This window comes from Megascapheus bottae, chromosome 11 (genome assembly GCF_031878675.1).
Source record: "Megascapheus bottae isolate mThoBot1 chromosome 11, mThoBot2.hap1, whole genome shotgun sequence".
In the NCBI taxonomy this organism is placed as follows: domain Eukaryota; kingdom Metazoa; phylum Chordata; class Mammalia; order Rodentia; family Geomyidae; genus Megascapheus; species Megascapheus bottae.
In genome coordinates, this window is record NC_143519.1 from 59630828 (window position 1) to 59656154 (window position 25327).

The 25327-nt window shown below is 39.8% G+C and overlaps 1 long non-coding RNA gene and 1 pseudogene across 1 annotated transcript in view; one reads left to right on the forward strand and one right to left on the reverse strand.

Moving 5' to 3' along the window:
- Positions 1–2033: 2033 nt before the first annotated feature.
- The window catches only part of LOC150057208 (uncharacterized), a 40779-nt gene continuing 17485 nt past the window's right edge, over positions 2034–25327 (reverse strand). Inside the window, exon 3 of the long non-coding RNA XR_016537153.1 lies at positions 2034–2156. This is a non-coding gene — a long non-coding RNA (uncharacterized LOC150057208). The remainder of the gene's footprint in view (positions 2157–25327) is intronic.
- Positions 16992–18299, forward strand: LOC150057209 (26S proteasome regulatory subunit 4 pseudogene; annotated as a pseudogene).

The following is a 25327-nucleotide window of genomic DNA, read 5'->3' on the forward strand; positions in this document are numbered from 1 at the left end:
ACCCTTAACTCTTATCCCCTCCTAATCACCAGAACTTGTACTTTCTCTTTCTTTTTCTCTTATTTGGGGATCTACCACTTGAGTGACACATCATCTTCTAGATTTTGGTGCTTATTCCTGAGAAGAGTTTCTAATATCATTGCTCCAGCTCGCTCCAAGGCATGATCCTCATATCTCAGCCTCCTATCTTGGATTAGAGGTGTGAACCTCTTTACCAAGCTCTGCTCTCTTCTTGCAAAAACATTTACTCATCATGTGTCGCAAGTTCAAAGACACGAACAAAACTGCCTTGGACACTTCATTCCCCCTTCCCTCTTCTACTTTGTTTCTTTTTTATTTACTATTTGGAAGGCGAAACAGTTAACAAGTAATTAAACTAGTAAATGAAGAAAGACAGAAGTAAAGGAAGGAAGAGTGGGAGTGAGGGAGGGACACAGGCCAGAAAGAAATAACTAGTGGTTCTTTTCTTTGTCATAGGCTTCTTTTTTTATATTTTTATTGTAATGTATGGAGGAGTTACAGTTACATTTGCCAGATAGTAGGCACATGACTTCTCATATTGATATGCCTTCTCATGTTTTGTCTCCATTTCCCTCCCCACCCTTCCAAATCATCTTCTTTTCCCCCCTTCTCTTTCCTATTTCAAATAATCAAATAGATGTATATACAATATTCCAGGTAACAAAATCAGATACAGTAACAATATGAGATTAACCAAAGAGCAATAAAAGAGAAATAACATGATACAGTAAGAAAAAAACAATCACACAAGATAAAGCTCTTGTTTCCATATCCTGGAGATCCTTTCATTTCACCTCATTCTAGATGACATTATGTATCTAGGTTTTGCAATATTGTTAGTCTCTGCTAGGAGAGTACTAGATGTGTACTAATTATTACAAAGGAGGGGAACCATTGAGGCTATTTTCCTTTGGGTCTGGCTTACTTCACTTAGTATGATTTTTCCCTAGTTGTTCCATGTCCTTACAAATGGGACCATATCATTCTTCTGATAGCAGCAGAGAATTCCATTGTGTATAAATACCATGTCTTGTTGATCCAATCAAATTCTGAGGGACATCTGGATTGGTTCCAAATCTTTGCTATGGTAAATAGTGCTTCAATGAACATTATGGAGTTAGTGGTTTTTGTATGAAACATAGAGCTCTCCTGTGAGGAAGCAATTCCACTCCTTGGCATTTACCCAAATGTCACAGGCTTCTTTACACACATTGGAAGTGAACATTTAGGAACTACCAAAACTTTCTTTACCTCTGTTATGGTGCTTAATACATGTTGTAAATTTAAAGATGGTTTAATGCTAACAATAAATTATTTACATCTATTATTAATAACATTTATTGACAATATGATGTAATAATTTAATAATAATAACCAACAGTTTAGTAAGGTTCCATTTCCCTTCATTTGTTTTGTATTCGTTGCTACTCATATTCGTGAATTTGGCCAATCTTACTGGAGTGAAATGCAATGTCAGTGTTGGATTGATTTTCATTTCCTTTATGACTAGAGATGTTTAGCATTTACTCGTGTGTTTATTGACCAGTGTTATATGTGCATCACATTTGTCCATTTCTTGAGTTGGTTTGAAGGGGGTTTAGATTCTTGAGCTCATTGTGTATTCTTGATATTAGGTCCTCATTCGGTGTATAATGGGTAAACATTTTCTCCCATTCTGTGGGCTGTCTTTTGAGTAGCCATGTTTGTAGCCTTGCTCAGTGTGTCGAGGCCCTGCTGAGGAAAGGAAGTGTGAGCACGAGGTGTGAAGAGGGGTCAGACTAGTCATGCTGGCCCATGCTGGGCAGCTCACTCTCACTTACCTGACTCCTCTGTCTGCAGGGTGAGGACAGGCGGAGATGGAGTCCCAGGCAGATGCTTCCCAGAAACAACTGCACTGCAGAGGGTTTACGGTAGCTCTGGAAAGTGCCCGACAGTGTATGAGTCAAGTTGTCCACTTTACTAAGATGAGATCCATCATGCTTTCCCTTCCCCAAATCAGGCTTAGAAGATACTGGTTCAAGGCTAGGTTCATTTCCCCAAAGCAGAGTTTTCTTCTCTCACTGTCTTGCTTGGGAACTCCCAGGATCTTCCTGTTGTTGCCCCAAGGCATCCCCTCCTCTGTGACCTCGATGGCCCTGTCCATTGATGAAGAATCAGTCCATCCATCAGGTAACTAGCTATGATCACAGTCTGTTCATCTTCCACACTACGTAGCTTTGATGCCCACCCAGGCTCCCCAGCAGTACATGGCCTCCCCAGCCCTGTTGTTCCTGTTCTTCTGCTCTTGATGGTCAGGGCTCACATACAGTTCTTCAGGTTCCTTCCTTTGCTTACTAGCTGGCTGCAGGCTGCTCCTGTGAGTCCCAGCTTATGCCTCTAAACCACTTGTATTCCTAATGTTTAACCCCCACCCTTTGGCACGGTAGACAAGAATTCTTATAGGATGTCACACAACAGCCCTCCCACCCGCCCCACCCCTGCCTCACCTTTACATCTATAAACCCATAGTTCAGTGGTTGCTAGTGACTCACACCTGTAACTCTAGTTACTCAGGAAGCTGAAATTTAGGATTATTGTATGAAGCCCATCCTGGCAAGAGGATTACAAGACTGTTATTTCCAATTAATTATCTCCCTTGCCCACACCCCAAAGAAATAATCTGTTAGCTGTAGCTAAAGTTGGGGCATGCCTACACTGTGAGTTCAACCCCTCCACCACGAATACATGCGCGCGCGCGCGCGCACACACACACACACACACACACACACACACACACACACACACACAGTTTTTTGAGTCCTTGAGCAGGCTGGAAGGAGCATGCACAATAGTTCATGAGCATATCACCATCTAGCGACAATGTCAGGTAACTGCAGGGCAGCCTGAAATGTTTAAACAATTATGGACCAGAGTGGCAACTCAGGAATTAATTGGGACCCATGACCGAGTACTTTATAGTTTTTGTTCTTTTTGAAAGTCCTGGAGCTTGAACTCTAGATCTGGGCACTATCCTTGGACACTTCTTGCTCATGTCTACTGCTCTGCCATTGAGCTACAGTACCACTTCTGGCTTTTTTTGTGTATGTGCTACAGAGGGACTGAATGCAGCCTATCTGTATTCTAGGCAAATACTCTACCACCAGGCCACTCTACCGACCCCAGAGTATTTTCTTAAGCAATAATAACATTTTAGCCAGGAAAAGATGCATTTCTTTCCTTGTACCCTTCCCCATCCCAACCCCTCAGTGTCTACTGCTTGCTACATTCTTGCTGGCTATTTGGTTTTCCACTTCATCTCAGATACCCAATTGTTATGATTTTTAGGCAAAATTTCCTTCTATGAGACTCCAACAGACTAGGCAGAGCTACCCAACCCATTATGTCTACTAAAGAGAGAGAGGAAAGACATACAGCCATTTGGCATGACCTCATTGAGAAAATGAGATAAATTGACCCCGTCAATTTTCCAGAAACTGACATGAACTATTTATGATTTCTACAAAAGGAAGACAAAGTACTAGGACATATGTGGTTGAGAGAGCATAAACCCTGATCAGGCCAATGGGCTGTCTGATCATTAACTCAGTTGTGGCTTTCTGGAGGTTTGGAGACACTCTCAATGCCATCACCAACTTAAGAAGGCAATCTAGTCCCCAAAACTTAACTTGAGTAACAGGATTTCTAGGGAGGGCCAAGTGCAGTTTTGCTGGGAGAGAGAACTAAGGGGAAGGAGTCTTGGTGCAGTTTGTCAAGGAAAGACGACTCAGGCAAGGGGCCATTTTCCAGGACAACCTAACATTCCAGCCTTTTGGTCATTATAGAGGAGCACAGACTCTCTCTGTGTACTTCCCGCCAACAAGGGGCATCCACCTCAGGGGTAGAAGGCAGAAATGTAATCCCATCCAGAGAAGGCCACAGTAACAGTTCCTCTGTGGTGAACGCCCCTATTTGTCGCTGGATGAAATCGAAAGGACAAGGCAGGAGCCATACAGTTAGAAAAAAAAAAGACCAAGCATAATTAGCGCACTCATAAATGGCAGAAGAAAGGAGAGTCATCGATTCAGGCTAGAAAAGAAAGAATTGAATGTCTTGGCTGGTTCCTGTCTCCTATGTTGTAGGTGGTCCTGCCTTGGTAGATCATGTCCCTAACTACTCCTGACTGACATGTGGCCACTGGCTAGAGGACAGCATAGTGGACTTGTTAAGAATAACCAGTCAGAATCTGTGACTGGATTAGAATGGTATGGGCCCGGTGGGAGGCCTTGGTCATGTTCTGGAGTAAAGAATATGGATGGTAGACTCAGTATAAATAGAACTAATAGGTAGTAGATATGTGTTCCTTCCCAGTTAAAAGACAGATAGGAATGAGTATTAGATAGGCATGCTCATGAAGTCTGTACTTTTGATATCTGGACTCTGGTTAATTTTGAAATGGGAAGCACTAACTGACTCTGTATGGGATGTAACATCCCCTCTTACCTGACCAGTTCTCCCCAGCTTCCTCGGGGGGAAACTTGTGGCAGCAGTAGTTCTGTGGAGGGGTGTGTGGGAACTCCCTTTTCCCTCTTCTTGCATACCATCTTCACTAACTTTACTAATAAGCTCTACCTTCTCAAACCAGGACATACTCATACCAGCTGCTCCTTCCTCAACCCAGTAGTCTTCATTTCCTCCTTTCTCTCCTTGGAAACAACCTTTTAAGCCAATTCTTACTTCCCAAATCCTTTCTTCCTTGCTTCCTTTCCCAAGGCTTCCTTTATTAACTTCCCTCCGTTTCTTTACATTCCTAATCTCCTTCCTGTTTTCTTTACCATGACTTTTGAACACCTTGGTTGGTGAAGGAGAAAGATGGGAAGAAGAATGTTGGTCACAAGAATACCTACCACATGACCTTTCTCTTTTCCTAGGTGGGTAGCAGTCTCCAGGACCTGCAAAGAGGATTGGGGAAAGTGCCCTGAACAGATTTTCAAGGAAAGGAGGCAACCCTTCTCTTACATTCTATTAGCTTACATTTTATTTCTTTTCCTGCAGCATGAAAGTACACAGAGCTGAGACTGAATGTTTGGTGCTAGGGGAATATCAATACCAAACTTCAGACTCCATTACACAGCTATAGTAATCAAAACAACATGGTATTGGTACCAGAACTGGCCAGAGGACCAATGGACTAGGACTGAAGACCCAGAAATTAACGCACATACACATGGCCCCTAATCTGTGATAAGGGAGCAAAAATATGAATGGAAGAAAGATAGCCTGTTCAACAAATGGTGCTGGCAGAATTGATTAAGCACCTGTACAAAGCCAAAATTGGATCTTTATGTATCACCCTGCACCAGAATTAATTCCAAATGGATCAAAGACCTTGAGGTAAAGGCCGACACCCTGGAAACTTTACAGGAATAAATGAGAGACACACTAGGGCTCCTTAGCACAGGTTAATAAAGGCCCAGAAATACAACATAATAAAGAATGTTTGGACAAATGGGACTGCAGTAACTGGGTTGGTTATATATGCAAAGCATATAGCTAGAAGTCAAATAAAAAGCCCAGAGAATGGGAGAACTTCACTAGCCATCCAATAGACAAGGACCTCATATCAAAAATATACTAATGGCTCAAAATATTGATTCTCTTAAAAACAAATCCTCAAAAGAAAAAACGATTCCATTTACAGGTGGGTTAAAGACTTAAAGAGAAACTTTTCTGAAGAGGAAATAAGAATGGCCATCAGTAAAAACCTTGGGCTCTCCTAGCAGAGATTTGCAATAGAGCAAAACCTTGATACAAAAGGTCATAGAGTAGGACGCTAAATGAAAAGATCTCTAGGATATAGAAACATAAGCCATATAATGAATAATTATTGTTCTTAAGGTACTATGTTATCTCTCATCTCTTTTGCTGTCCCTTGGTTATCTCATAGTGTTACAGTATCTCACTTTGTTACCTGATATATCAGATATATTTATATTTGGTTATTTGAAATTGGACAGGAAACGGGGGAAAACAAGATGAGGGGTGGGGATGGGGGGAGGGAAATGGGGACCAAGACGTGTGAAAGGGGTATCAATGTATGGGAATTAAGGCACCATCTATCTGGCAAATATCATGTAACCCTTCTATTGATTACAATAAAAATATATGAATAAAATGGCCAATAGACACATGAAGAAATGCTCAATATCTCTTATCAAAAAAGAAATGTAGGGCTCAGGAGATTGGCCTAGTGGTAGAGTGTTTGCCTGGCATGCATGAAGACCTTGGTTTGATTCCTCGGTACCACATACATAGAAAAAAAAAAGCCGGAAGTGGTGCTGAGGCCCAAGTAGTAGAGCGCTAGACTTGAGAGATTCCAAAGGACAGTTCTCTGCCCCGAGCTCAAGCCCAGGAGTAGCAAAAAAGAAAAAAAGAAGGAAATGTAAATCCAAACAATTGAGATTCCTCCACACTCCAGTTAGAAAGGCCATTATCAAGAAATCAAATAGCAACCTTTGCCAGTAGGGATGTGGCCAGAAGTGATGTCTACTGCATTGTGAGTGGGAATGCAAACTTGTTCAACCACTCTGGAAAACAGTGTGGCAATTCCTCAAAAAACTTAATGTTCAGTTCCATTATCACCTAGCAATCCCACTCGTGGGCATTTTCCCAAATGTCCATAAAAAGGACATATTAAACCTAGTACCACCACCATGTTCATTGCAGCATTACTTACCATACATAAGATATGGAACCAATCCAGATGTCCCTCAGTTGAAGACTGGATCAAGATATTGTGGTATATATATACACAATGGAATTCTCTGCTGCCATCAGAAAGAATGACATCACCCCGTTTTTTAAGGCAATGGAAAGACTTGGAAAAAATCATATTGAGTGAAGTAAGCCAGACCCAAGGTGTGCCTCATTTGTAATCATTAGTATACGTCTAGGTTTTCCTAGCACAGAATCACATTAGCTCAAAAGCAATGAACATATGACCATACAGGGTGAGGCTAAAGGAAATGAGTGTGGTGAGGATGTGCAGGGAATCCAGTAAAGACACAGAGGGAGTCTACAAGGACATATGATTCTTGAGGTCAAAGAGGGAATGAGGAAGTGGATGGAAGGCATCCCAGTGTGCTCCAGCTCTCTCCAGCTGACTGTCAAATTCTGATTCATACATCTTCAGAGGGGGAAGAGACTAGCCAGAAGGTGTAGAGTTTCCTTGGGTGTGGCACCACGTCAAAAACAGAGACAGATGAACAGAGGGCTCAGAGTCAGGAGTTACACACCAGCAAGACATAGAGAGGAGATGATGTGGTGCATGCAGGGCCAGCATGGGAAAGGCTAGAGTCCTGAGGTATTTCTGTGTGTGCCCATGTGTCTGTATTCTTCCACTATAAATTCTTCCCTAGGGCATTGCAGATATCCTACCTTCTACCTCATGGCTGATGCATTAAATCAGGCACCATGCTTCCAGGCACCATTTTGCTGAAGAATTGGATTTGTATGCTGACACATGCCTACCCTGAGTTTCCTTCAAAATTGTTTCCCCTGGCCTCAGGCATAAGAGTAGAAACTATTTTAGATGTCAGACAGCAGGATGCTCAAGATTAAATTATGGGGAAAGCACAAAGGGGATCATTGAAGAATCAAGCACGTATGAAATAGTGACTCTATCTTGAGAGCATGTCTATTACAGGCCCCTGAATTGCCATCTCAGTACCCAAGAAAAACAGTGGTGGGGAGGAGGAGCTACAGATGGATATCAAGTGGCAGTGCACATACCAAACATGCTCAAGGCCATGGGTACACTACTGTGGACAATACACTATGGACAGACGTACGATTTCTTCCATAATTACTTCCAGATTCTTTTTCCATGTATGTGTTGAATTTGTTCATGGTGAAAACAGCTTGTTAGCAGCCATTGTGACTTCCTCAACTGGATATGACCATTGTTGAGTTGACTTGTCATTTGTGTTAAATCATTTTGGAATATGTAAGAATAACATAACAGCTCATAAATACCTGCATGCAAATATTTTCAGATGTCAAAATTAAATAAAGAGACTGGGTCTCCACATCATCACCGTGTTCTCTCATCCATCCTGGCACCTAGCTGGGTGATAAGAGCTTTTCATCCAGCTACAAAACCTTCAAAGTGAAACAAGCCATTTTTAGGAGAGCTTGTCTTCAGAGAATATGGAGATCTCATGCTGTTTGGCTTTAGGGAAGATTGGCTCCAGAGAATGACTGCTCCTCACCCAAATCATGTGGTTTTTGTCTTTAAAAGCTTTGTGCAAGCTGTGTGCTGGGTTGCAGGTCTTTGAGACAGAAGTCTTCCTAGAGTCACTGGCTCTCCAATGAAGACTCCCAATTCTGCCTCTCAAAATCTGGCTTCTCTGTTTTTCTCTGACTGAGTTCCCATACAACAAAAATAAATGGAAAACAACTGAAGAGGACAACGGATAAGTGCTTATGGTCTGTTGTGAAATCAACTACTAGCAAACACAATGCTTAGTAAGATTGCCACAATGGATATATGGAAGTCACAAGCCACTGAAGTGAGAAGGCCCTAAGAAAGAAAGGAGCAAACAAACCCAGGATCAACACTTAATACCAAAGAATTCTCCTCCTCTGACTGCCCCATTCAATGAGAGTTCTGCTTCTAACCTGCAGTTCCTTTTCTCTATCAGATAGGCAGGTCAGACAGGAAGCATTAGCACAGCAAGGAGTGACAAGAGGGAACATGCAAGCAGAATTTTAGAGGTAGAGCAAGGGCATAAGTTCCTACGAAGTATGTTAGCTTTCAAATGATTTAAACAAGAGGACATTAAACATTGGTTTGGTTCCCCTGGAAAGAAATATTCATCAATATAGCATAAAACTTTGCTTTTTTTAGAGTCTCATGTCTATGAAAAAAACAGGAAATATCATTTTCCATACACATCATATAAAATGGTGCTTAGATAAACTGAAGTAAATGTGAGTGCAAAAAGCAAGTCAAATGAATTTACATGGTACTTGACTATGTATAATTTCATTCTCTAGTATGAATAATGTGGACAATTATGTGAACAACAGCTATGTCAAGAAAAATTGTTGATTATAGTTTTGTGACTGGTTATTCTATTGAAATCACATTCTCAAAGAAATTATAATGGGTGTGTGTTGAGTGCTTGTGTATATGCATGCATGCACATTGCTTTTATGGCATTATGCCCCATGACTCTGTATTCCTTACTGATGCTTGAAGTCTGTTTGTTTGTTTGTTTGTTTTAATTTATTTATTTTTTGATATTTTTTATTGTAATTAATAAAAGGGTTACATGATATTTGCCAGATAGAAGGTGCATTAATTCACATACATTGATACCCTTTCAAATGTCTTAGTCCCCATTACCCTGCCCCCCACCCCCCATCTTGTTTTCCCCCCTTAACCTATCCAATTTCAAATAACCAAATACAAATATATCCAACATAACAGAGTGAGATAATGTAACAATATGAGATAACCAAGTGATAGCAAGAGATCTGAGAGCTAACTTAGTACCTTAGGACAACAATCATTTATTATATGGCTTTTGTTTTTATATCCTAGAGGTCCTTTCAATTAGCTTCATACTCTATGGCCTTATGTATCAAGGTTTTGCTCTATTGCAAATCTCTGCTAGGAGAGCCCAAGGTTTCTACTGATTATGACAAATGAGGGAAACCATTGAGCCTCTGTGCTTTTGAGTCTGCCTTACTTCCCTTAAAATGATTTTTTCTAAGTCTTTCCATTTCCTAACAAATGGGGCGATGACGTTTTTCTGACAGCAGCATAGAATTCCATCGTGTACAAATACCACATCTTGTTGATCCATTCATCAACTGAGGGACATCTATGTTGGTTCCATATGTTGTTATTAGATTTCCTGATCGTGGCAATTCTAACTGCAGTGAGGTCGAATCTTAAGAGATGATTTCTCTTATGGCAGAGATGTCGAGCATTTCCCCATGTGTCCATAGGCCATTCTTATTTCTTCATCGGAGAAGACTCTAATAAGTCTTTGACCCATCTTTTAAATGGATGGTTGTTTCTTTGGAGATTAGTTTTGGAGTGATTCAATTTTTTGAGCTGTTGATATATTTTAGATATGAGGCCTTTACCTGTTGTATGGTTAGTGAAGATCTTCTCCCACTCTGTAGGTTGTCTAGTAAATTTTCTACTTATGTCCTTTGCCATACAGAAGCTCTGCATTTTAACACAGTCCTACTTATCTAGACTTAGAGCTCCACTATGATCCAGCAATTCCACAACTTGGCATCAACCCAATTGTCCAGAAACAAGGAAATACTAAAGCCACTAGCACAACTATGTTCATTGCAGCACTATTTACCATAGCAAAGATATGGAAAACCAGATGTCCTTCAGTTGATGAGTGGATCAACAAGATGTGGTATTTATACACAATGGAATTCTAGGTTGCTGTCAGGAAGAACAACATCACCCCATTTGGAAGGAAATGGAAACACTTAGAAAAAATCATATTAATTGGAGTAAGTCAGACTCAAAGGAACATAGGCTCTATGGTTTCCCACATTTGTCATAATCAGTAGAAACCTTGAGCTCTCCTACCAGAGATATACAATAGAACAAAACCTAGATACATAAGCCCATATAATATGATACTAAAGGAAAGGATCTCCAGGATATAGAAACAAAAGCCATATAATGAGTGATTGTTGTTCTTAATGTACTGTTACCTCTCATCGCTTTTGATGTCCCTTGGTTTTCTCATATTGTTACAGTATTTCACCTTGCTATCTGATATATTGTTTATATGTATATTTGGTTATTTGAATTCAGATAGGGAAGGGGGGAAACAAGATAATGGGCAGGGATGAGGGGAGGGAAATGGGGATCAAGACATGAGATAGGGTATCAAAGTATGTGAAGTAATGCACCTTCTACCTGGTGAATATAATGTAACTGTTCTGTTAATTACAATAAAAATATATGGAAAAAAAGAAATGATTGTATTACTGCATGCTACCATCCCATGATGGAATTCCAGTAGCAGAAATAGACAGCAAGATAAACTACAGAGTATATTGAAATACATAGAAGTAGAACAAAACATTTTTGAACGGTTGGTTGATGGTTATAGGAGAAATATGGGGGGATATGTAATCAAGTCTAGAAGATACCTGACAATGTGCTTTGTTTTCATCCTGTAGCCATATCTTGTCTTATATCACAACAAAACGTGATGAACTTAACAACAATGAAGGGTATGTTCTGAACATATATGCACCACTCACCTAGGCATACTTATAGATATTAACATGAATGTAGGTACAGACACACATAAAAGAATAGCCACAGAAAGGAAAGTGATTTAGATTAGAGAATTTTATTTGAAGTATTGATGACAATACAGGATTTTTGATATTTTTCTAAGATGCATTGGATATAATATCTGCAGGTACCTTTCTAAAACCTTAGCCATCTTAAGAAGAAATATCAAGAATTATTGTTATTCCTAATCTATTGTAGTGGCCAAAGCCAATTCAGTGTTTTGATGGAAGCCCCAGCAGGGTAAGAAACTACTCTGCAGGTACTCCATTATCTCCATCTAGAGGATACAACACCAGCATTTATCCTCCTCCTCCTCCTCCTCCTCCTCCTCCTCCTCCTCCTCTTCCTTCTTGTTCTTCCCCCCTCTCTCTCTCTTTCTCTCTCTCTCCCTCCCTCCCTCTGTCCCTCCCTCAGTCTCTCTCTCTCTCTCTCTCTCTCTCTCTGTCTCTCTCTCTCTCTGTCTCTCTCTCTGTCTCTCTCTGTCTCTCTCTGTCTCTCTCTCTCTCTCTCTCTCTCTCTCTCTCTCTCTCTCTCTCTCTCTCTCTCTCTCTCTCTCTCTCTCTCTCTCTCTCTCTCAGAAGTGAAAAGTATCTAAGAAATTCCAAACTGAAGAACAAGAGTTTCTACTGTTAAGATGTTGAAAAATAACACGTGTGTGCCTTCATACTGTAAAACAGTTGATCTTGGAAAATTGTCTTAAGCTGATGTTTTAACTCAGAAAAAAAATGCCATTTAACCAAGTTTGTGTAATGACATATGGCTATGTGTTTTTCTACTTATGACAGTAAATATAAGTTGAGTGCTGGTGACCCACATCTGTAATCCAGGCTGAAAGCTGAGGATTACCACTTGAAGCCAGCTTGGACAGGAAAGTTATTGAGATTCTTATCTTGAATAAATGACCCAGAAAACGCCAGAAGTGGCATTTTGGCTCAAGTGAGTTTGCTAGTCTTGAGCAAAAGCAGCTCAGGGACAGCACCTAGAGTACAAGGCTCAGGAATGGAAAAGGAAGAAGGAAAGACAGAAATACTGGAAGAATGAGAGGAGGGGTGTGAGGGAGAGGGAGAGGGAGATTGCGAGGGGGAGGGTGTGGGAGAGGGAGAGGGAGTGCAAGGAAGCAAGGAGGGAAGCAAGGAAGGAAGGAAAGTAGGAAAGAAGAAAACAGGGAAAAGTATGGAGGGAGTGAGGAAAGAAGGAAAGTAAAAATAAAGGAAAGAATAACAATGAAGTGTTAAACTTTTGGAAGTATAGGTTGTATTCTAATAACTCCCTTATTTATGTGATTCCTCCATTCCACTCTACATAGGAGAATAATTTTATACTGTGCCTTAGAGTACATAAAAATTAATAGTATTTTCATTTGAGTTTCAGTTCTAAAAGACTGAAATCTTCTTAATTCATTGTCATAACGACATAAACGATACAATCAACCAATGGATAGTTTGTTTAAAATATGTGACAGAAAGACTTCAAAGACCTTGGAGTTCAATTCCATAAATATGTACGGAATTGAATTCTTTTTCATGTGTCCATAGCTGCAAAAGGAGTACCCCCAAATAAATAATCATATCCATGTTAAAATCCTCAATAAAAATCTTAGGATCCAAGTGGGCATTAGTCGTTTTAGGGCCTCATGCTTCCTGGACAAGCATTTTACTGACTGAACTAGACTTCTAGCCCTTCCTACTTTCTTATTTCTGAGATAAGGTTTGGCTTTTTGCTCTGACTGACCTGGACTTCAGTAGGAAGACTGAAGTTGCCTTATTGACCTGGCTGGGACAAGAGGCTCACATCATCACACCTAGCTTGTCTTGTTGAAGTGGGTTTGTGGAATTTCTTTGCTGGGGCTGGCCTTGACCTGGTATCCTCCTCAGTCTCATGAATAGCTAATATCATAGCTATGAACCACCGCACACAGGCAGGTGGTCCTTCAAGCGCTTAGGTCATTTATGCCTTCACTGAGCTTTAACTATTACAGTCTGAGAAAGATTCAGATTGATGACTTTTTATGTGCTAAGAGAAACTGATAGATTCATCTTCAGAATTTATCAATATTTAAAGAGATTATACTGACAGACTGGTCATTTCATTTCCATTTTTGTTCTAGCTTGCAGTTATTGTGTGGTTTCTACATACCCTCCAGTATATTGTTTGGGAGGGAATGTTGTTCACTATTCAGTGCTCCTTTTGGATAAAAAACTGAACAATGTTTTTAGATAATAATACACTAATTCTTCATACCACGGGTCACTGTAATCTTAAAAATGACATTTTAGCGTCTGACATATAGTTTAAGTAATTGTTGATCTGTGGTGACAAACTCTCATTGTCTTTATTTATTTTAGGATTTTGAGAACACTACTGATTTTTGTTGATCTTGTTCTAATGGTCACAGATATTATACTTATGACCAGCAAACTACACATTCCATTAGAGTACAGAACAATTTCCCTTGTGATTGCTATATTTTTCCTTTTGGATGTTGTTCTACAAGTATTCGTGAAAGGGTAAGTTTTATTCTCTCTGAAGCCTAAATCCGAAGAACCCTACAGAGACTGGCTCTTCCACCAAGCAGCTTAGGTTCACTGTTTCCCTTAACTGTGTGCTTGAAATGCCCATTTATCTCCTTGCTTTTACACTAAATAACATTTATTTGCCAGTCCTGGTGCTTGAACTCAGGGCCTGAGCACTGTCCTTGGACATTTCTCAAGGCTAAAAAACTACCACTTGAGCCACAGCACCACTCCCAGTGTTTTTCTATATATGTGGTGCCAAGGAATTGCACCAGGGTCTTGGTGCATGATAGCAAACATTCTACTAGGACAAACTCCCAGCCAAATTTTTTTCAGGATACTAAATTAATTAGAAGATCAATCCAAACAAATGTGTGCCTCTTGAAAAGCATTCTTGAAGCCAAGGCCCAAACCCAGATTTTCACTGAGTAGCTTTAATTAGTTTTATATTGCTTGAGACACTCTCATGGTGTAGTTGAGAAAAGTCTTTGAACAGATAGAGCTTAAAGGGATTTACCAAAAGGGGCTAGGCAATTAATATGTCAATGTGTACGTTAAGAAGGAGAAGTATGAGTGCCAGGAGTCTGTCCTCATGGTGGAATGCCTGCCAACCATGCAGAAAGACCCAAGTTCAATTCCTCGGTACCACATAGAGAAAAAGCCAGATGTGGTGCTGTGGCACAAGTAGTAAAGCTCTAACCTTGAGAAAGTCCAAGGACAGTGTTCAGGCCCTAAGTTGAAGCACCAGGACTTGAGAAAAAAGAAGAAGAAGAAGAAGAATCTGGGCCTAGTGTCTCATGCCTGTAATCCTAGCTACTCAGGAAACTGAGATCTGTGAATCACAGTTCCAAGCCAGCCCAGGTGCTAAAGTCTGTGAGATTCCTATCTCCAGCTAACTACTAGAAAATCAGAAGTGTTTCTCTGGCTCAAGTGTTGCATGGTATCTTTGAGCTAAATAGCTCAGGGACAGTACCCAGTCCCAGAGTTCAAGCCCCATGACTGTTAAAAAATAGAAGGAGAAGTATATACTTGAGGTCTATAGATCAATACTTTGATTCTGACTGGAATTTCAAGTAACATTTGATAGTATGTGAAATACTAGATACTGCACTGTAAATAGTCCCAAGTTCATTGAAAGGAAAAGTTTCAATGAAAGCATCTGCAGGTGATGTGGAGATTGCTTATCTCATTAGTGAGATGTAGCAAGAAAGAAATAGATTCCTTCCCTCTCCTGCTTGCTGGTTTCTGAAAAGTAGGATGGGTGAGGCAAGCCTTGGGGATGGGCTGCTGGGGGAGTCAGGCACTGGGTTTCCTAGCCTCCCTTTCTCCAGGTCATTTCAGAAGGCAGTGTATGTTCTTTCCTGATGACTTGTTCTCCTTTTTCTCTTGAGCTAAGCAGAGTTATTCACTGCCAGGTTAGTCTGATCCTGACAGACTGCCTCAGAGTGTGAAGATGCTTTCCCTGGAGGACTAGTGCGCACCTATGCAGGAGTCAGTGGTGGAAAGGAGTCTGGTAGATGGATGTCTGTCTTTGTCCTTTTAAGGACACAGCAGCCCCTTGGGATTCCATTGTGGGTACAAGGACAGATTATGAGGTCAGAAGCCCAGTTCATACCCATCTCATATACTACTCACATATTTATCTGGGGATAGTATGATGTACTGAAATTGTTGCTCAACAGAACTGTACACTTGTGCTTGTCTTCTTCCAACTCCATGGGAGAAGGCAGTGCGTGCCTCTTGTCCAATGGCTGGGGTAGATGGCTTATGCATTAAGCTTTGATTTTCATCCTGTATGCGAGTATGTAATAATACAAATTTACTACTTGAATATCTTCCACTAGTATTATATTTTCCCTTTGTCAAATCTAGTCCATGCATATTATACAATCTGTAATAAATACAAATGTACTACTTGAATACCTTCCACTAATATTATATTTTCCCTTTGCCAAATCTAGTCCATACATTTTATAGAATCTATTACAATACCAATTTTAATGAAGTTGAGTCAATTAATTTTTTGCTCTAAAGATTTTCCTCTAAACTCTCAGAGAAGATAACCATTTTTTCATTTTCTCTTCCAGAAAAAGCATTATTTTTCAGATTTCCTTAATGTTACAGATGCTGCCATCACTGTCATTATTTTATTTATGAACATCACATGCATATACCTTAAGGCTGCATATTTTAAAGATATCCAAAGGTAGGAAACCCATGACTTAACTGTCACACTTTCCTTTATTTTGTTCCTTAATTTGTACTTTTTCTTATTATTGTCTTAAATTGTGATATTGAACTGATTTCTGTTTAAGTTCTGAACCTGATATATTTTTTGAAAATAAAATATTAGGGATGATGACATGGATTGAGTGGTAAAGGCCTACTTAGCAAGTGTAAGGACCTGATTTCAAGGGACTGTAACACAAAAATGGAAGAACAAATGAAGGGAAAATGATACATTTTCATACCCTTGGGAACTAAATAAAGACAGCATTTAAGGCCAGTTACAGGTATCTTCACTAAAGTACTTCCACTGGATATAGGAAGTGGAAAATCATTTTGAAATTCTCCCCTTGATGATCAACTAACCTTCTTTTCCTAATATTGCAAGTGTATTGACTTGACCATGTATGGAGTTTCAGTGGCTCTAGTTATAATTCTCTAAAAAGTAACCAATGGAAACCAGGAAATCACGTATATGGCAACCCAGATAATGGATATTTGCAATGGCAATTTGGTAAAATGAAGAATGTTAAGGCAAAGTTAAAGCAGTAAGGGATTAGTAAGTAAATATGTATGGGTGTGGCTGTCTGTCTGTATCTGTGTCTCTGTGTCTACCTCTTTCTCTATCCCTTTCCATAAATGAGATAGAAAAATAGCAATGTACATTGGAGGGCTGATGTTAGGGGGCCTTTAGCAATATTCTTTAGAAGTCAAAGAAATAGATTCTTTCTTAACAAAGTTTCTGAAAGGTCCAGTGTGATCCCCAAGTAAACATTGCTTGGGCTAGGGTTTGGATCTTGAAAGTAACCTCAATCCATATGGTCCTTCAATGGGCAACCTCAACACCACTTGAGACCTTGCTAGCAAGAAACGCTTGAGGTAGCAGCTACAGCAGCTGAATCAAGATGGATCGGAGTCAGAGTCGTGGTCATGGCCAGGGGTAGCAAGAAGGATGATAAGGACAAGAAAAGGATATATGAAGCACCTATACCAACTAGAGTGGGGAAAAAGAAGGAGAAAACGAAGTGACCAGATGCTGCCAGCAAACTGCCACTGGTGACACCTCACACTCAGTGTTCCTTGAAATAACTCAAGTTAGAGAGAATTAAAGATTATCTTCTCATGGAAGAAGAATTTCTTAGAAATCAGGAACAAATGAAGCTATTAGAAGCAAAGCAAGAGGAGGAAAGATGGAAGGTGGATGACCTGGGGGGGACCCTGATGTCAGTAGGCATCTTGGAAGAACACTGATGACATTCGTGCCACAGTGTCCACATCTGTGGGCTCTGAGCACTGTGTCAGCATCCTTTCCTTTCTGGACAAGAATCTGCTGGAACCAGGCTGCTCAGTCCTGCCTCACCCACAAGGTGCATGTGGTGATAGGGGTGCTGATGGATGACAGGGACCCCTTGGTCACAGTGATGAAGGTGGAGAAGGCTCCCCAGGAGACATATGCAGTTATGGGCAGCTTAGACAACCAAATCCAGAATATTAAGGAATCTGAGGAGTTGCCTCTCACTCATCCTGAATATTATGAACAGATTGGTATAAAACACCCATCATTCTCTATAGGCCACCAGGCACAGGTAAAACCGTTGGCTAAAGCAGTACAAATCAATCATTGGCCACGTTCTTGAGAGTGGTGGGCTCACAATTTATTCAAAAGTACCTAGGCAACGGGCTCCAACTTGTATGGGAATTGTTTCGTGTTGAGGAAGAACATGCACCATTCATTGTGTTTATTGATTAAATTGATGTCATTGGGACCAAAATGTATGATTCAAAAACAGGAGGTGAGAGAGAAGTTCAGAGAACCATGTTGGAGCTGTTAAACCAGTTGAATCGCTTTGATTCAAGGGGGGATGTGAAAGTGACCATGGCCCCAAACCAGATAGAAACTTTGGATCCAGCACTGATCAGACCAGGCTTCATTGACAGAAAGATTGAGCTCCCCCTGCCAGATGAGAAAAAAAAATAAGCTCACCTTCCACATTCATAAAAGCATGACTGTCCTGGCAGACAACGTGACTAGATGACTTGATCAGGGCAAAGATGATCTCTCTGGAGCCAACAATAAGGCAATGTGTACGGAAGCTGAGCTGATGGCCTTGAGGGAACGCAGAGTGAAAGTAACAAATGCAGACTTCAAAAAATCTAAAGAAAACCTTGTTTATTAAAAACAAGAAGGCACACCTGAGGGGCTCTATCTCTAGGAACCACAACTGCCTCAGGAAAGTGATGCGAGTGTTCCTGGCTCTCCACTGGGAAGCTATTAGAGCCTGTCCAGTGGAAACCATGGGTCAGATGATTTTACTAAAAATTCCCCTTTGTCTTAGGAAATGTGGCTTATAGGTCGCGCATCTGGCAATTTCTGTTTTCTGTGCTCTGCAGCAGTCTGCTTCCCAATAAAGTGTGCTTTTCACAAAGAAACAAAGAGCAAAGAAAGAACAAAAGAAAGAAAAGAAGAAAGAAAGAAAGAAAGAAAGAAAGAAAGAAAGAAAGAAAGAAAGAAAGAAAGAAAGAAAATAAGAAAGAAAGAACACTTCAGGCTCCACCCTAGACCACTGAATTGGTAGCTCTGGGATCTGTGAACCATGGTTGAAGCAGTTCTGCCAAATGAATCTTGTTGGATATGTCCACACCTTTGTGTTTCTGAATGGAGGAGAAACACCAGCCAGTATGGTTGGGAAGTATTGCAACCTGTTCCCTGCCTGATATGCATGTACTAGCTGTAGGGAGCCTCTGTTACTAAGAGGAATAACACCAATGTACAAACAATCAAAGTTCATTTGGGGGAAGATGAAAACCAAAATAGTCTATTAATCTTAATGAACTTGTTACTGTTTCTCCAGACAGTAATTTCTCAACCGTAGCATTACTGACATTTTGAGAAGATAGTTATTACTTGGGTAGGGAAGAGAGGACAAAAACATCCTAACATTCTTCCTAGATTCATATTTATTGTAGGGTGTTTAGCAGCAGTCCTAGATGTGATTAGCACCTGCATCCATTTGGTTGTGACCACCAAGTATGTCCATATGTTACCCAGTGTCCTCTGGGATGAGGGGTATAGCTGACTGTTAGAGCACTAGAGCATAATGTGGAGGCCATGGGGGTGGTGCAGAGCAATGTGACATATGTACACAGATTTAAACGTATGTATTGATGAACTCTTCTCTTTCTGAACTAAAAGTATGTATCTATAAATTTTTAGAATGATTGTATTCTTTCGGCTTCTGAGGCTGATAACACTTATGAGGATCTTTCACCTTGCAACTCAGAAAAGACATCTAGAAAAATTAATCAGAAGACTGGTAAGTGGGCAGGACATGTTTGCTTCCCATCCTGGTAAAAGTTTTAGGTAGCAATATGAAATTCTTTGTGGTTGACTTCTGTTTTACAGCTTCATCATTTTTGTTCTCCCCAGGTGTCTGGCAATAAGAGACGATATGCCAAGGATGGATTTGACCTAGATTTAACTTACATCACTGGTTTGTGAAACTTAACTGTTGATTGACTTCTCTTAATTATAGTACTGTTTTTTGAAACTTGTCATGTGATTGACTTATGTTTAATCCACATTTTCCTTTGAAGTAAGAATATTCCCTTTGATTTTCCCAAACTACGATATTTTGTGTCTAAGGCACATTGGTTTGTGCTTTTTGTTTTTGATTTGTTACTATGTTGGCTTCTTTGGTGATACTGGGAAAAGCGCTCTGCCACAAAATCACCTCCCTAGACCTCTATTGCTTCATCTTAATGCATCATCTTGGTTATGTCACTATCATATCAACTCTTCTTGTACTCTGAGAAAAGAACCTGGATAGATGTACAAATAATTTTTGTTATTATTGTTGTTCCCATGTGCACTGACTTTCCTAATAGGGATTCTTTTGCTTTCCAGACCGTCTTGTCGCCATGTCATTTCCATCCTCTGGGATACATACATTCTATAGGAATCCAATGCAGGTAAGCATATTTGTGCAGCACAGAGTGAACTCTATAGACTCAAGAGCTTAGTGTTGACCCAGGCAAAGCAGTGTTGTACCATTTTATTCTTTCTGGTGAAAAATCATAAAAGCATGGTATCAACTTGCTTTTGTTTATGCAAAGCCCTGGAGGTCCTACTGATTAGTAAGAGCACCCATTTATTTATCTCAAGATAGAGTGGTTTGAACATTTGGATGGGGCTTAATGGAGTGGTTCCAATGATTAGGTACAGGACTGGCTACTTCACTGGGCTGATCTGGGCATCTCTGATCAGTTGCTGCTCATCTGAAGACTAGCTCATCTGAATTGGCTTTTCTGATTGCCTCTCTGTTATTATGTCTCTTCTCCCAGACAGCTAGATCTTGGGGACCATTGAAATGGACTCAGAAAAAGCAAGCAAATGAATGTAATTACATTAAGAATAAGTCTTCAAGTGAGCATGGGTGGCCTTTAATTCATTCGCTGAGACAAAATGAATTACAAAAGCTGTCTGGATTCAAGGATCAGAAAATAGGCTCCATCACATGATGAGGGGAATTGTGTCCCCATATGTAGTCTTTCAGGGAGAAGAAAGCCATGTCTAAAAATATATATGTTCTTTCACATAGATTTCCTGATATTTAAATAAGGGAAATCCCACTTTTGGCTCTGTAAGTGACTAACTGAATTTTAAGCTCCTTGAAGCTCCTTACTAAGAAAGTACATAAAATTTTGGGTTAGGGATGTATGTATATATGTATTCACATACAGTGAATTCCTGTAGTAATTCTCACTGTTTTTCCTTAATGAAATGTAATTGGTATCTGTGTATGGGTGCATATATAATGTGTTTGCATTCAGTAGTCAGTGACAGGAATTGCTTGATGGGTGATCACTCAGTGTGTGAACATCAATGAATGTACTTGAAGTAAGTTCCTGGAATTCTCAGCAGCTTCATCCCATAAGAGTACTGTTGTGTAAGCTGGGCATCAGTTATCCAAACATAGCCTCAGGACTAAAGGTCTCTTTCCCCACACAAGTCAAATAATAAATGCTCCACAACTCTTATGAGACAAGCAAGAAAGGCCTAGTAGTAGAGTGCTTTCCTAGCATGCATGAAGCCCTTGGTTCCATTCCTTGGTATCACATTCACAGAAAAATCCAGAAGTGGTGCTGTAGCACAAGTGGTAGAGCACTAGCCTTGAGAAAACCCAAGGACAGTTCCTGGCACTGAACTCAAGCCCCAGGATTGGTAAAAAACAAACAAACAAACAAAAAAAACATAGTATAAGAGAAAATATGGAACCTCACTCATCATCAGAAAAATGCAGGTGGAAACCACAATGTGATAGCACTGCAACATTCCAACAAGCATGGCAGTTATTGAATAGATAAGAGGTAACACATGCTAGTAAACCTGTGGAGAAAGATGGCCTGTGACATGCTATTGATGGGGATATCAATTAGTATAGCCATTCTAGAAAACTGTGTGAAAATTCTCAAACAAATCAGACTTCAATGATCCTGGGATCCAATCATACCTCGAGTGGGTATTGATGCGACTTAAAGAGATCATGATGTGGCAGAGACATATGCACCCCTGGTTAATAGCTCACTGCTCAGCAGTGAATAGCCAAGGGATGAAATCCACCTCTTAAGTGTCCATCCAACGTAAATGGTGTGGCACCTCTACATGGTAGTGCATTGTTTACTCCTGCAAACAACTATCTTTGTCAACAACACAAAAGGAGAAGTTATATGTTAAAAAAATAAGCCAAATGGCAAGTATGGAATATGTGAAATAGCAAAGCATTGATTTCAAAGAAGGTAAGCCTAGACTAGTGAATACCAGAAACTTGGGTGAGTCCGAAGGAGGAAGGTTTGGAAAAAGGTTGATCAATGAGCAAGAGATTGTAATGACATAAGAGGTAACTTTTCACTCAGCTGTTGCACAGTAGATTGATTACACACAACAGCATTGTGTTATATATTAATAAAGAAGAAAGGATTTTAAAGTTTCACTACGATGTTATCTAATGCTTGACATAATAGTTGTATTTAACCTGATTTATGTACATGTATGTGTGTGTTTTTGTGTGTGTATATGTATATACATGTGTGTGTCTCAAAATCTCATGTGGTACTTATTAATATGCATGACATTTATTCTTCTATATGTATCAATAAATAACAATACAGTACCACATTCCTAGAAAAAAGGCGGAAGTGGTAGTGAGGCTGAACTGGTAGAGCTCTAGCCTTGAGAAAGTACTAAGACAGTGCTCAGTCCCTGAGCTCAATCCCAGGACTGGCAAAAAACAACAACAAGAAGAACAAAATAATGGGTGCTTAATTGAAAAACCATCATTATATAAAGCATGCTTATATAATAAACCTTTACTGATGCAGACTCCACATTGCCCTCATCTTACATTTGTCTATTAACGCAATTATGTATGAGGGCATGCAATGAACACCACTATCAAATTGTTGACAATGTTCTGGCATTTATAATCACTTTCCAAACACTGAAAGTGTTCTTTTGAGTATTGATTACCATAGACCAGTTTTAATGTTTCTTGAGTTCTCATAGTAGAATCATATGGTAGCTCTTTTGTAACTGTGTTTCTATCAGCAAAATAAATTCTAGGTTTGTGCCCTGGTTGTTCTATTAAAAATAGGATTAATATTTATGGATCTGTGGAAAATGCACACACAGAAAATATAGTGTTATATACTGTTCCAAATAGTCATGAAATGCATTATATTCTGCATATCCATTTGGTAGATAGGAAAATATGCAAATATGACAAAATAAACCAAGAGGAAGTGTAAATTTGGCAACTGGAAGTTTTTGAGTGGACATTTTATAGCTCATATGACTTTAAATATTTGAGTTTGAAAACAATGAGGGTAAACATTGTACTTTGTGTTGATCTGTACATCATAAACATAACACTGAACAAACTTAATTCCTGAGGAGGCTAAGCAGGTCATATGCTCCTGCTTGTCCTTCAAAGGGAAGAAGGTTTCAGCATTGTATTTTGCACAACACTGAATATAGAAAGAAAAGGGTCAGAGTGCAGATGCGTAGGACACAGCCACAGTTACTGGAGAAACAAACACAGTGAGGAAGCATCAACAAGTCTGGCCACTTCTGTATGCAGTCAGGCCATGTCCCTTTGCCCCTAAGTCAAGTAAAAGCTACTTTTGCTGGAAAATACAATGTGTTCTTGATCTTAGCCATGCTCCCTTGCAGTCACTTCATAGATATCTAGGGATCCAGGAAGAACAGGATTTATAAAACTGCAAAAGGCAGACTGCTTTCCAAACACAATGCCTTTTCTTGTCATCTTGAAGAGAAAAATCCAGAACTATAAACACTGGCCAGGCCTCCAGAGACAAAGGCTAAGGGCAGGTCATTCAGACTGAGACTTGGACAGATTTAACATGCCTACCTTAATGCCTCCAATACCTTCCTGTTTAATATGAGGGTCTATCTGGAGATAGACAAGAATTAGAAGGCATGAATGCTTGGCTGCTTTGTCCTTCAGAACAAGGGGGGAGTTAGTGTATACTCTTAGGTCAAAAGAAGCATTTCGCAGACTTGAAGAAGAAGAAAATCAGAAGATTAAAGCTGTGACAAAAGCGTTTTCAAAAGTAGACAGCATGTTTTAGTAGTATCTTTAAGTAGTTGTACAAAGGAGCCACCTTCAACAATATAGTTTATGAATGTATTTATCTTTTTTAGCAAGTGGCTCATTTCTTCAACACCAGACATCCTGAGCATTATTTTGTATACAACCTTTGTAGTATGTATATCACTTTAATATATTTGCTACTGTAGATATGTAAGAAAGTCACCTTGGGTATCTTTCATTTAATTGTAAATATTACGTAGTAAGAAGTCAGATCAGAAATCTCTGTAATGCGCTTGTGCTGTGTGGTAGGAAAAGTGAGCTTGGCAGCACAACATTCCCTAAGAGAGAGATGGGCCACTGAGACCGAAGAGGCAGACTTGCAGAGGAAGTGCTCAGGAAAGATCTGCTCGTGCTCTTATGCTCAATCAACTCTTCCTGCCTTTCATGCCAGATTGTATCACAGACAATTCAGCAAGTATGTTTTATGATCCACCAGAAAGGGTTGGTGATGAGAACAAGGCGCGTGATGAGAAATGACAAAAGAAAACAGAAGAAAGAGAAGAATGTGCCCCCAGTTTCTCTGCTGTGTCTGTCTTCAGTTTTTCTCCTGTCTAGACATTAACACCTGTCTAGATTTTTTTATGGTGGTATGGGTTTTTTTTTGTACTTTATTTAGGGTTAATGTATAGAGGGGTTACAGTTAGATTATTTTAGGTAATGGTTACATTACCTCTCAAACCGTGATACCCCTTCTCATGTTTTTGTCTCCCTTTCACTGTCCCCTGATTTCCCAATCATGATTTTTATGTACATTTTTATTGCATTTTATTGTCAGAATAAATATTTAATAATATTTTCACGGACTGAGCATTTAGACAGCACCATTAACCTCTGCTTAGTGGTACCTATGTACCACTAAGTAGTATGATAGAATAAGCAGTCTAGAAGATAGAATAAGCAGAATGCAGGATGATAGGATACACAGTCTAGAAAATAGAATTAGCACTCTGTTAGAAGGTTAAAGGTAAGGAATATGAAGCATGAGCTGATTTTAGATTACTTGGGATGAAAAAGTCTTTAAGGACAAGAATCTGTCCCTAACGTCCTTCATGTCTCTTTGGCTCTTTGGTCCACTGGTCTGCCTGTGTTCCTCTCAGGACCTTTGTGCTGGTGATGTTAAAAATCCTTTTAGAACAATGGAAAGGAGATAAGAATTCCTATGAGAAATTTTAAACTTCGTTCCTAACTTTCATGTCAGTAGGCATACAGCTCTGACACATATCTCATTTCTTCCAGGCGAATGGCCTTATGACCCCAAGTATTTTCATCACCGAGTACATAGAATAATGATAGATGATCACAATGTCCCCACTCTTGAGTAAGTCTGATGCCACACTGATGTTCAGAAAAGCACTAAATTCACTGGGCTTGAAATTTGGGAATGAATTTTAATTAACTAAAAATCCTTATTAAACCAGAGAGATGGTTTCATTCTCTAAAGAAGTCATTGCCTGGTTATCCAAGGATCCTGCCAACATCATTGTAATTCACTGCAAAGGTGGAAAAGGTAATGATGCTTTCCTTTCTGTCTCCTTTGTAAAAAGATAGTTGAAAATAAATATTGAAGGACT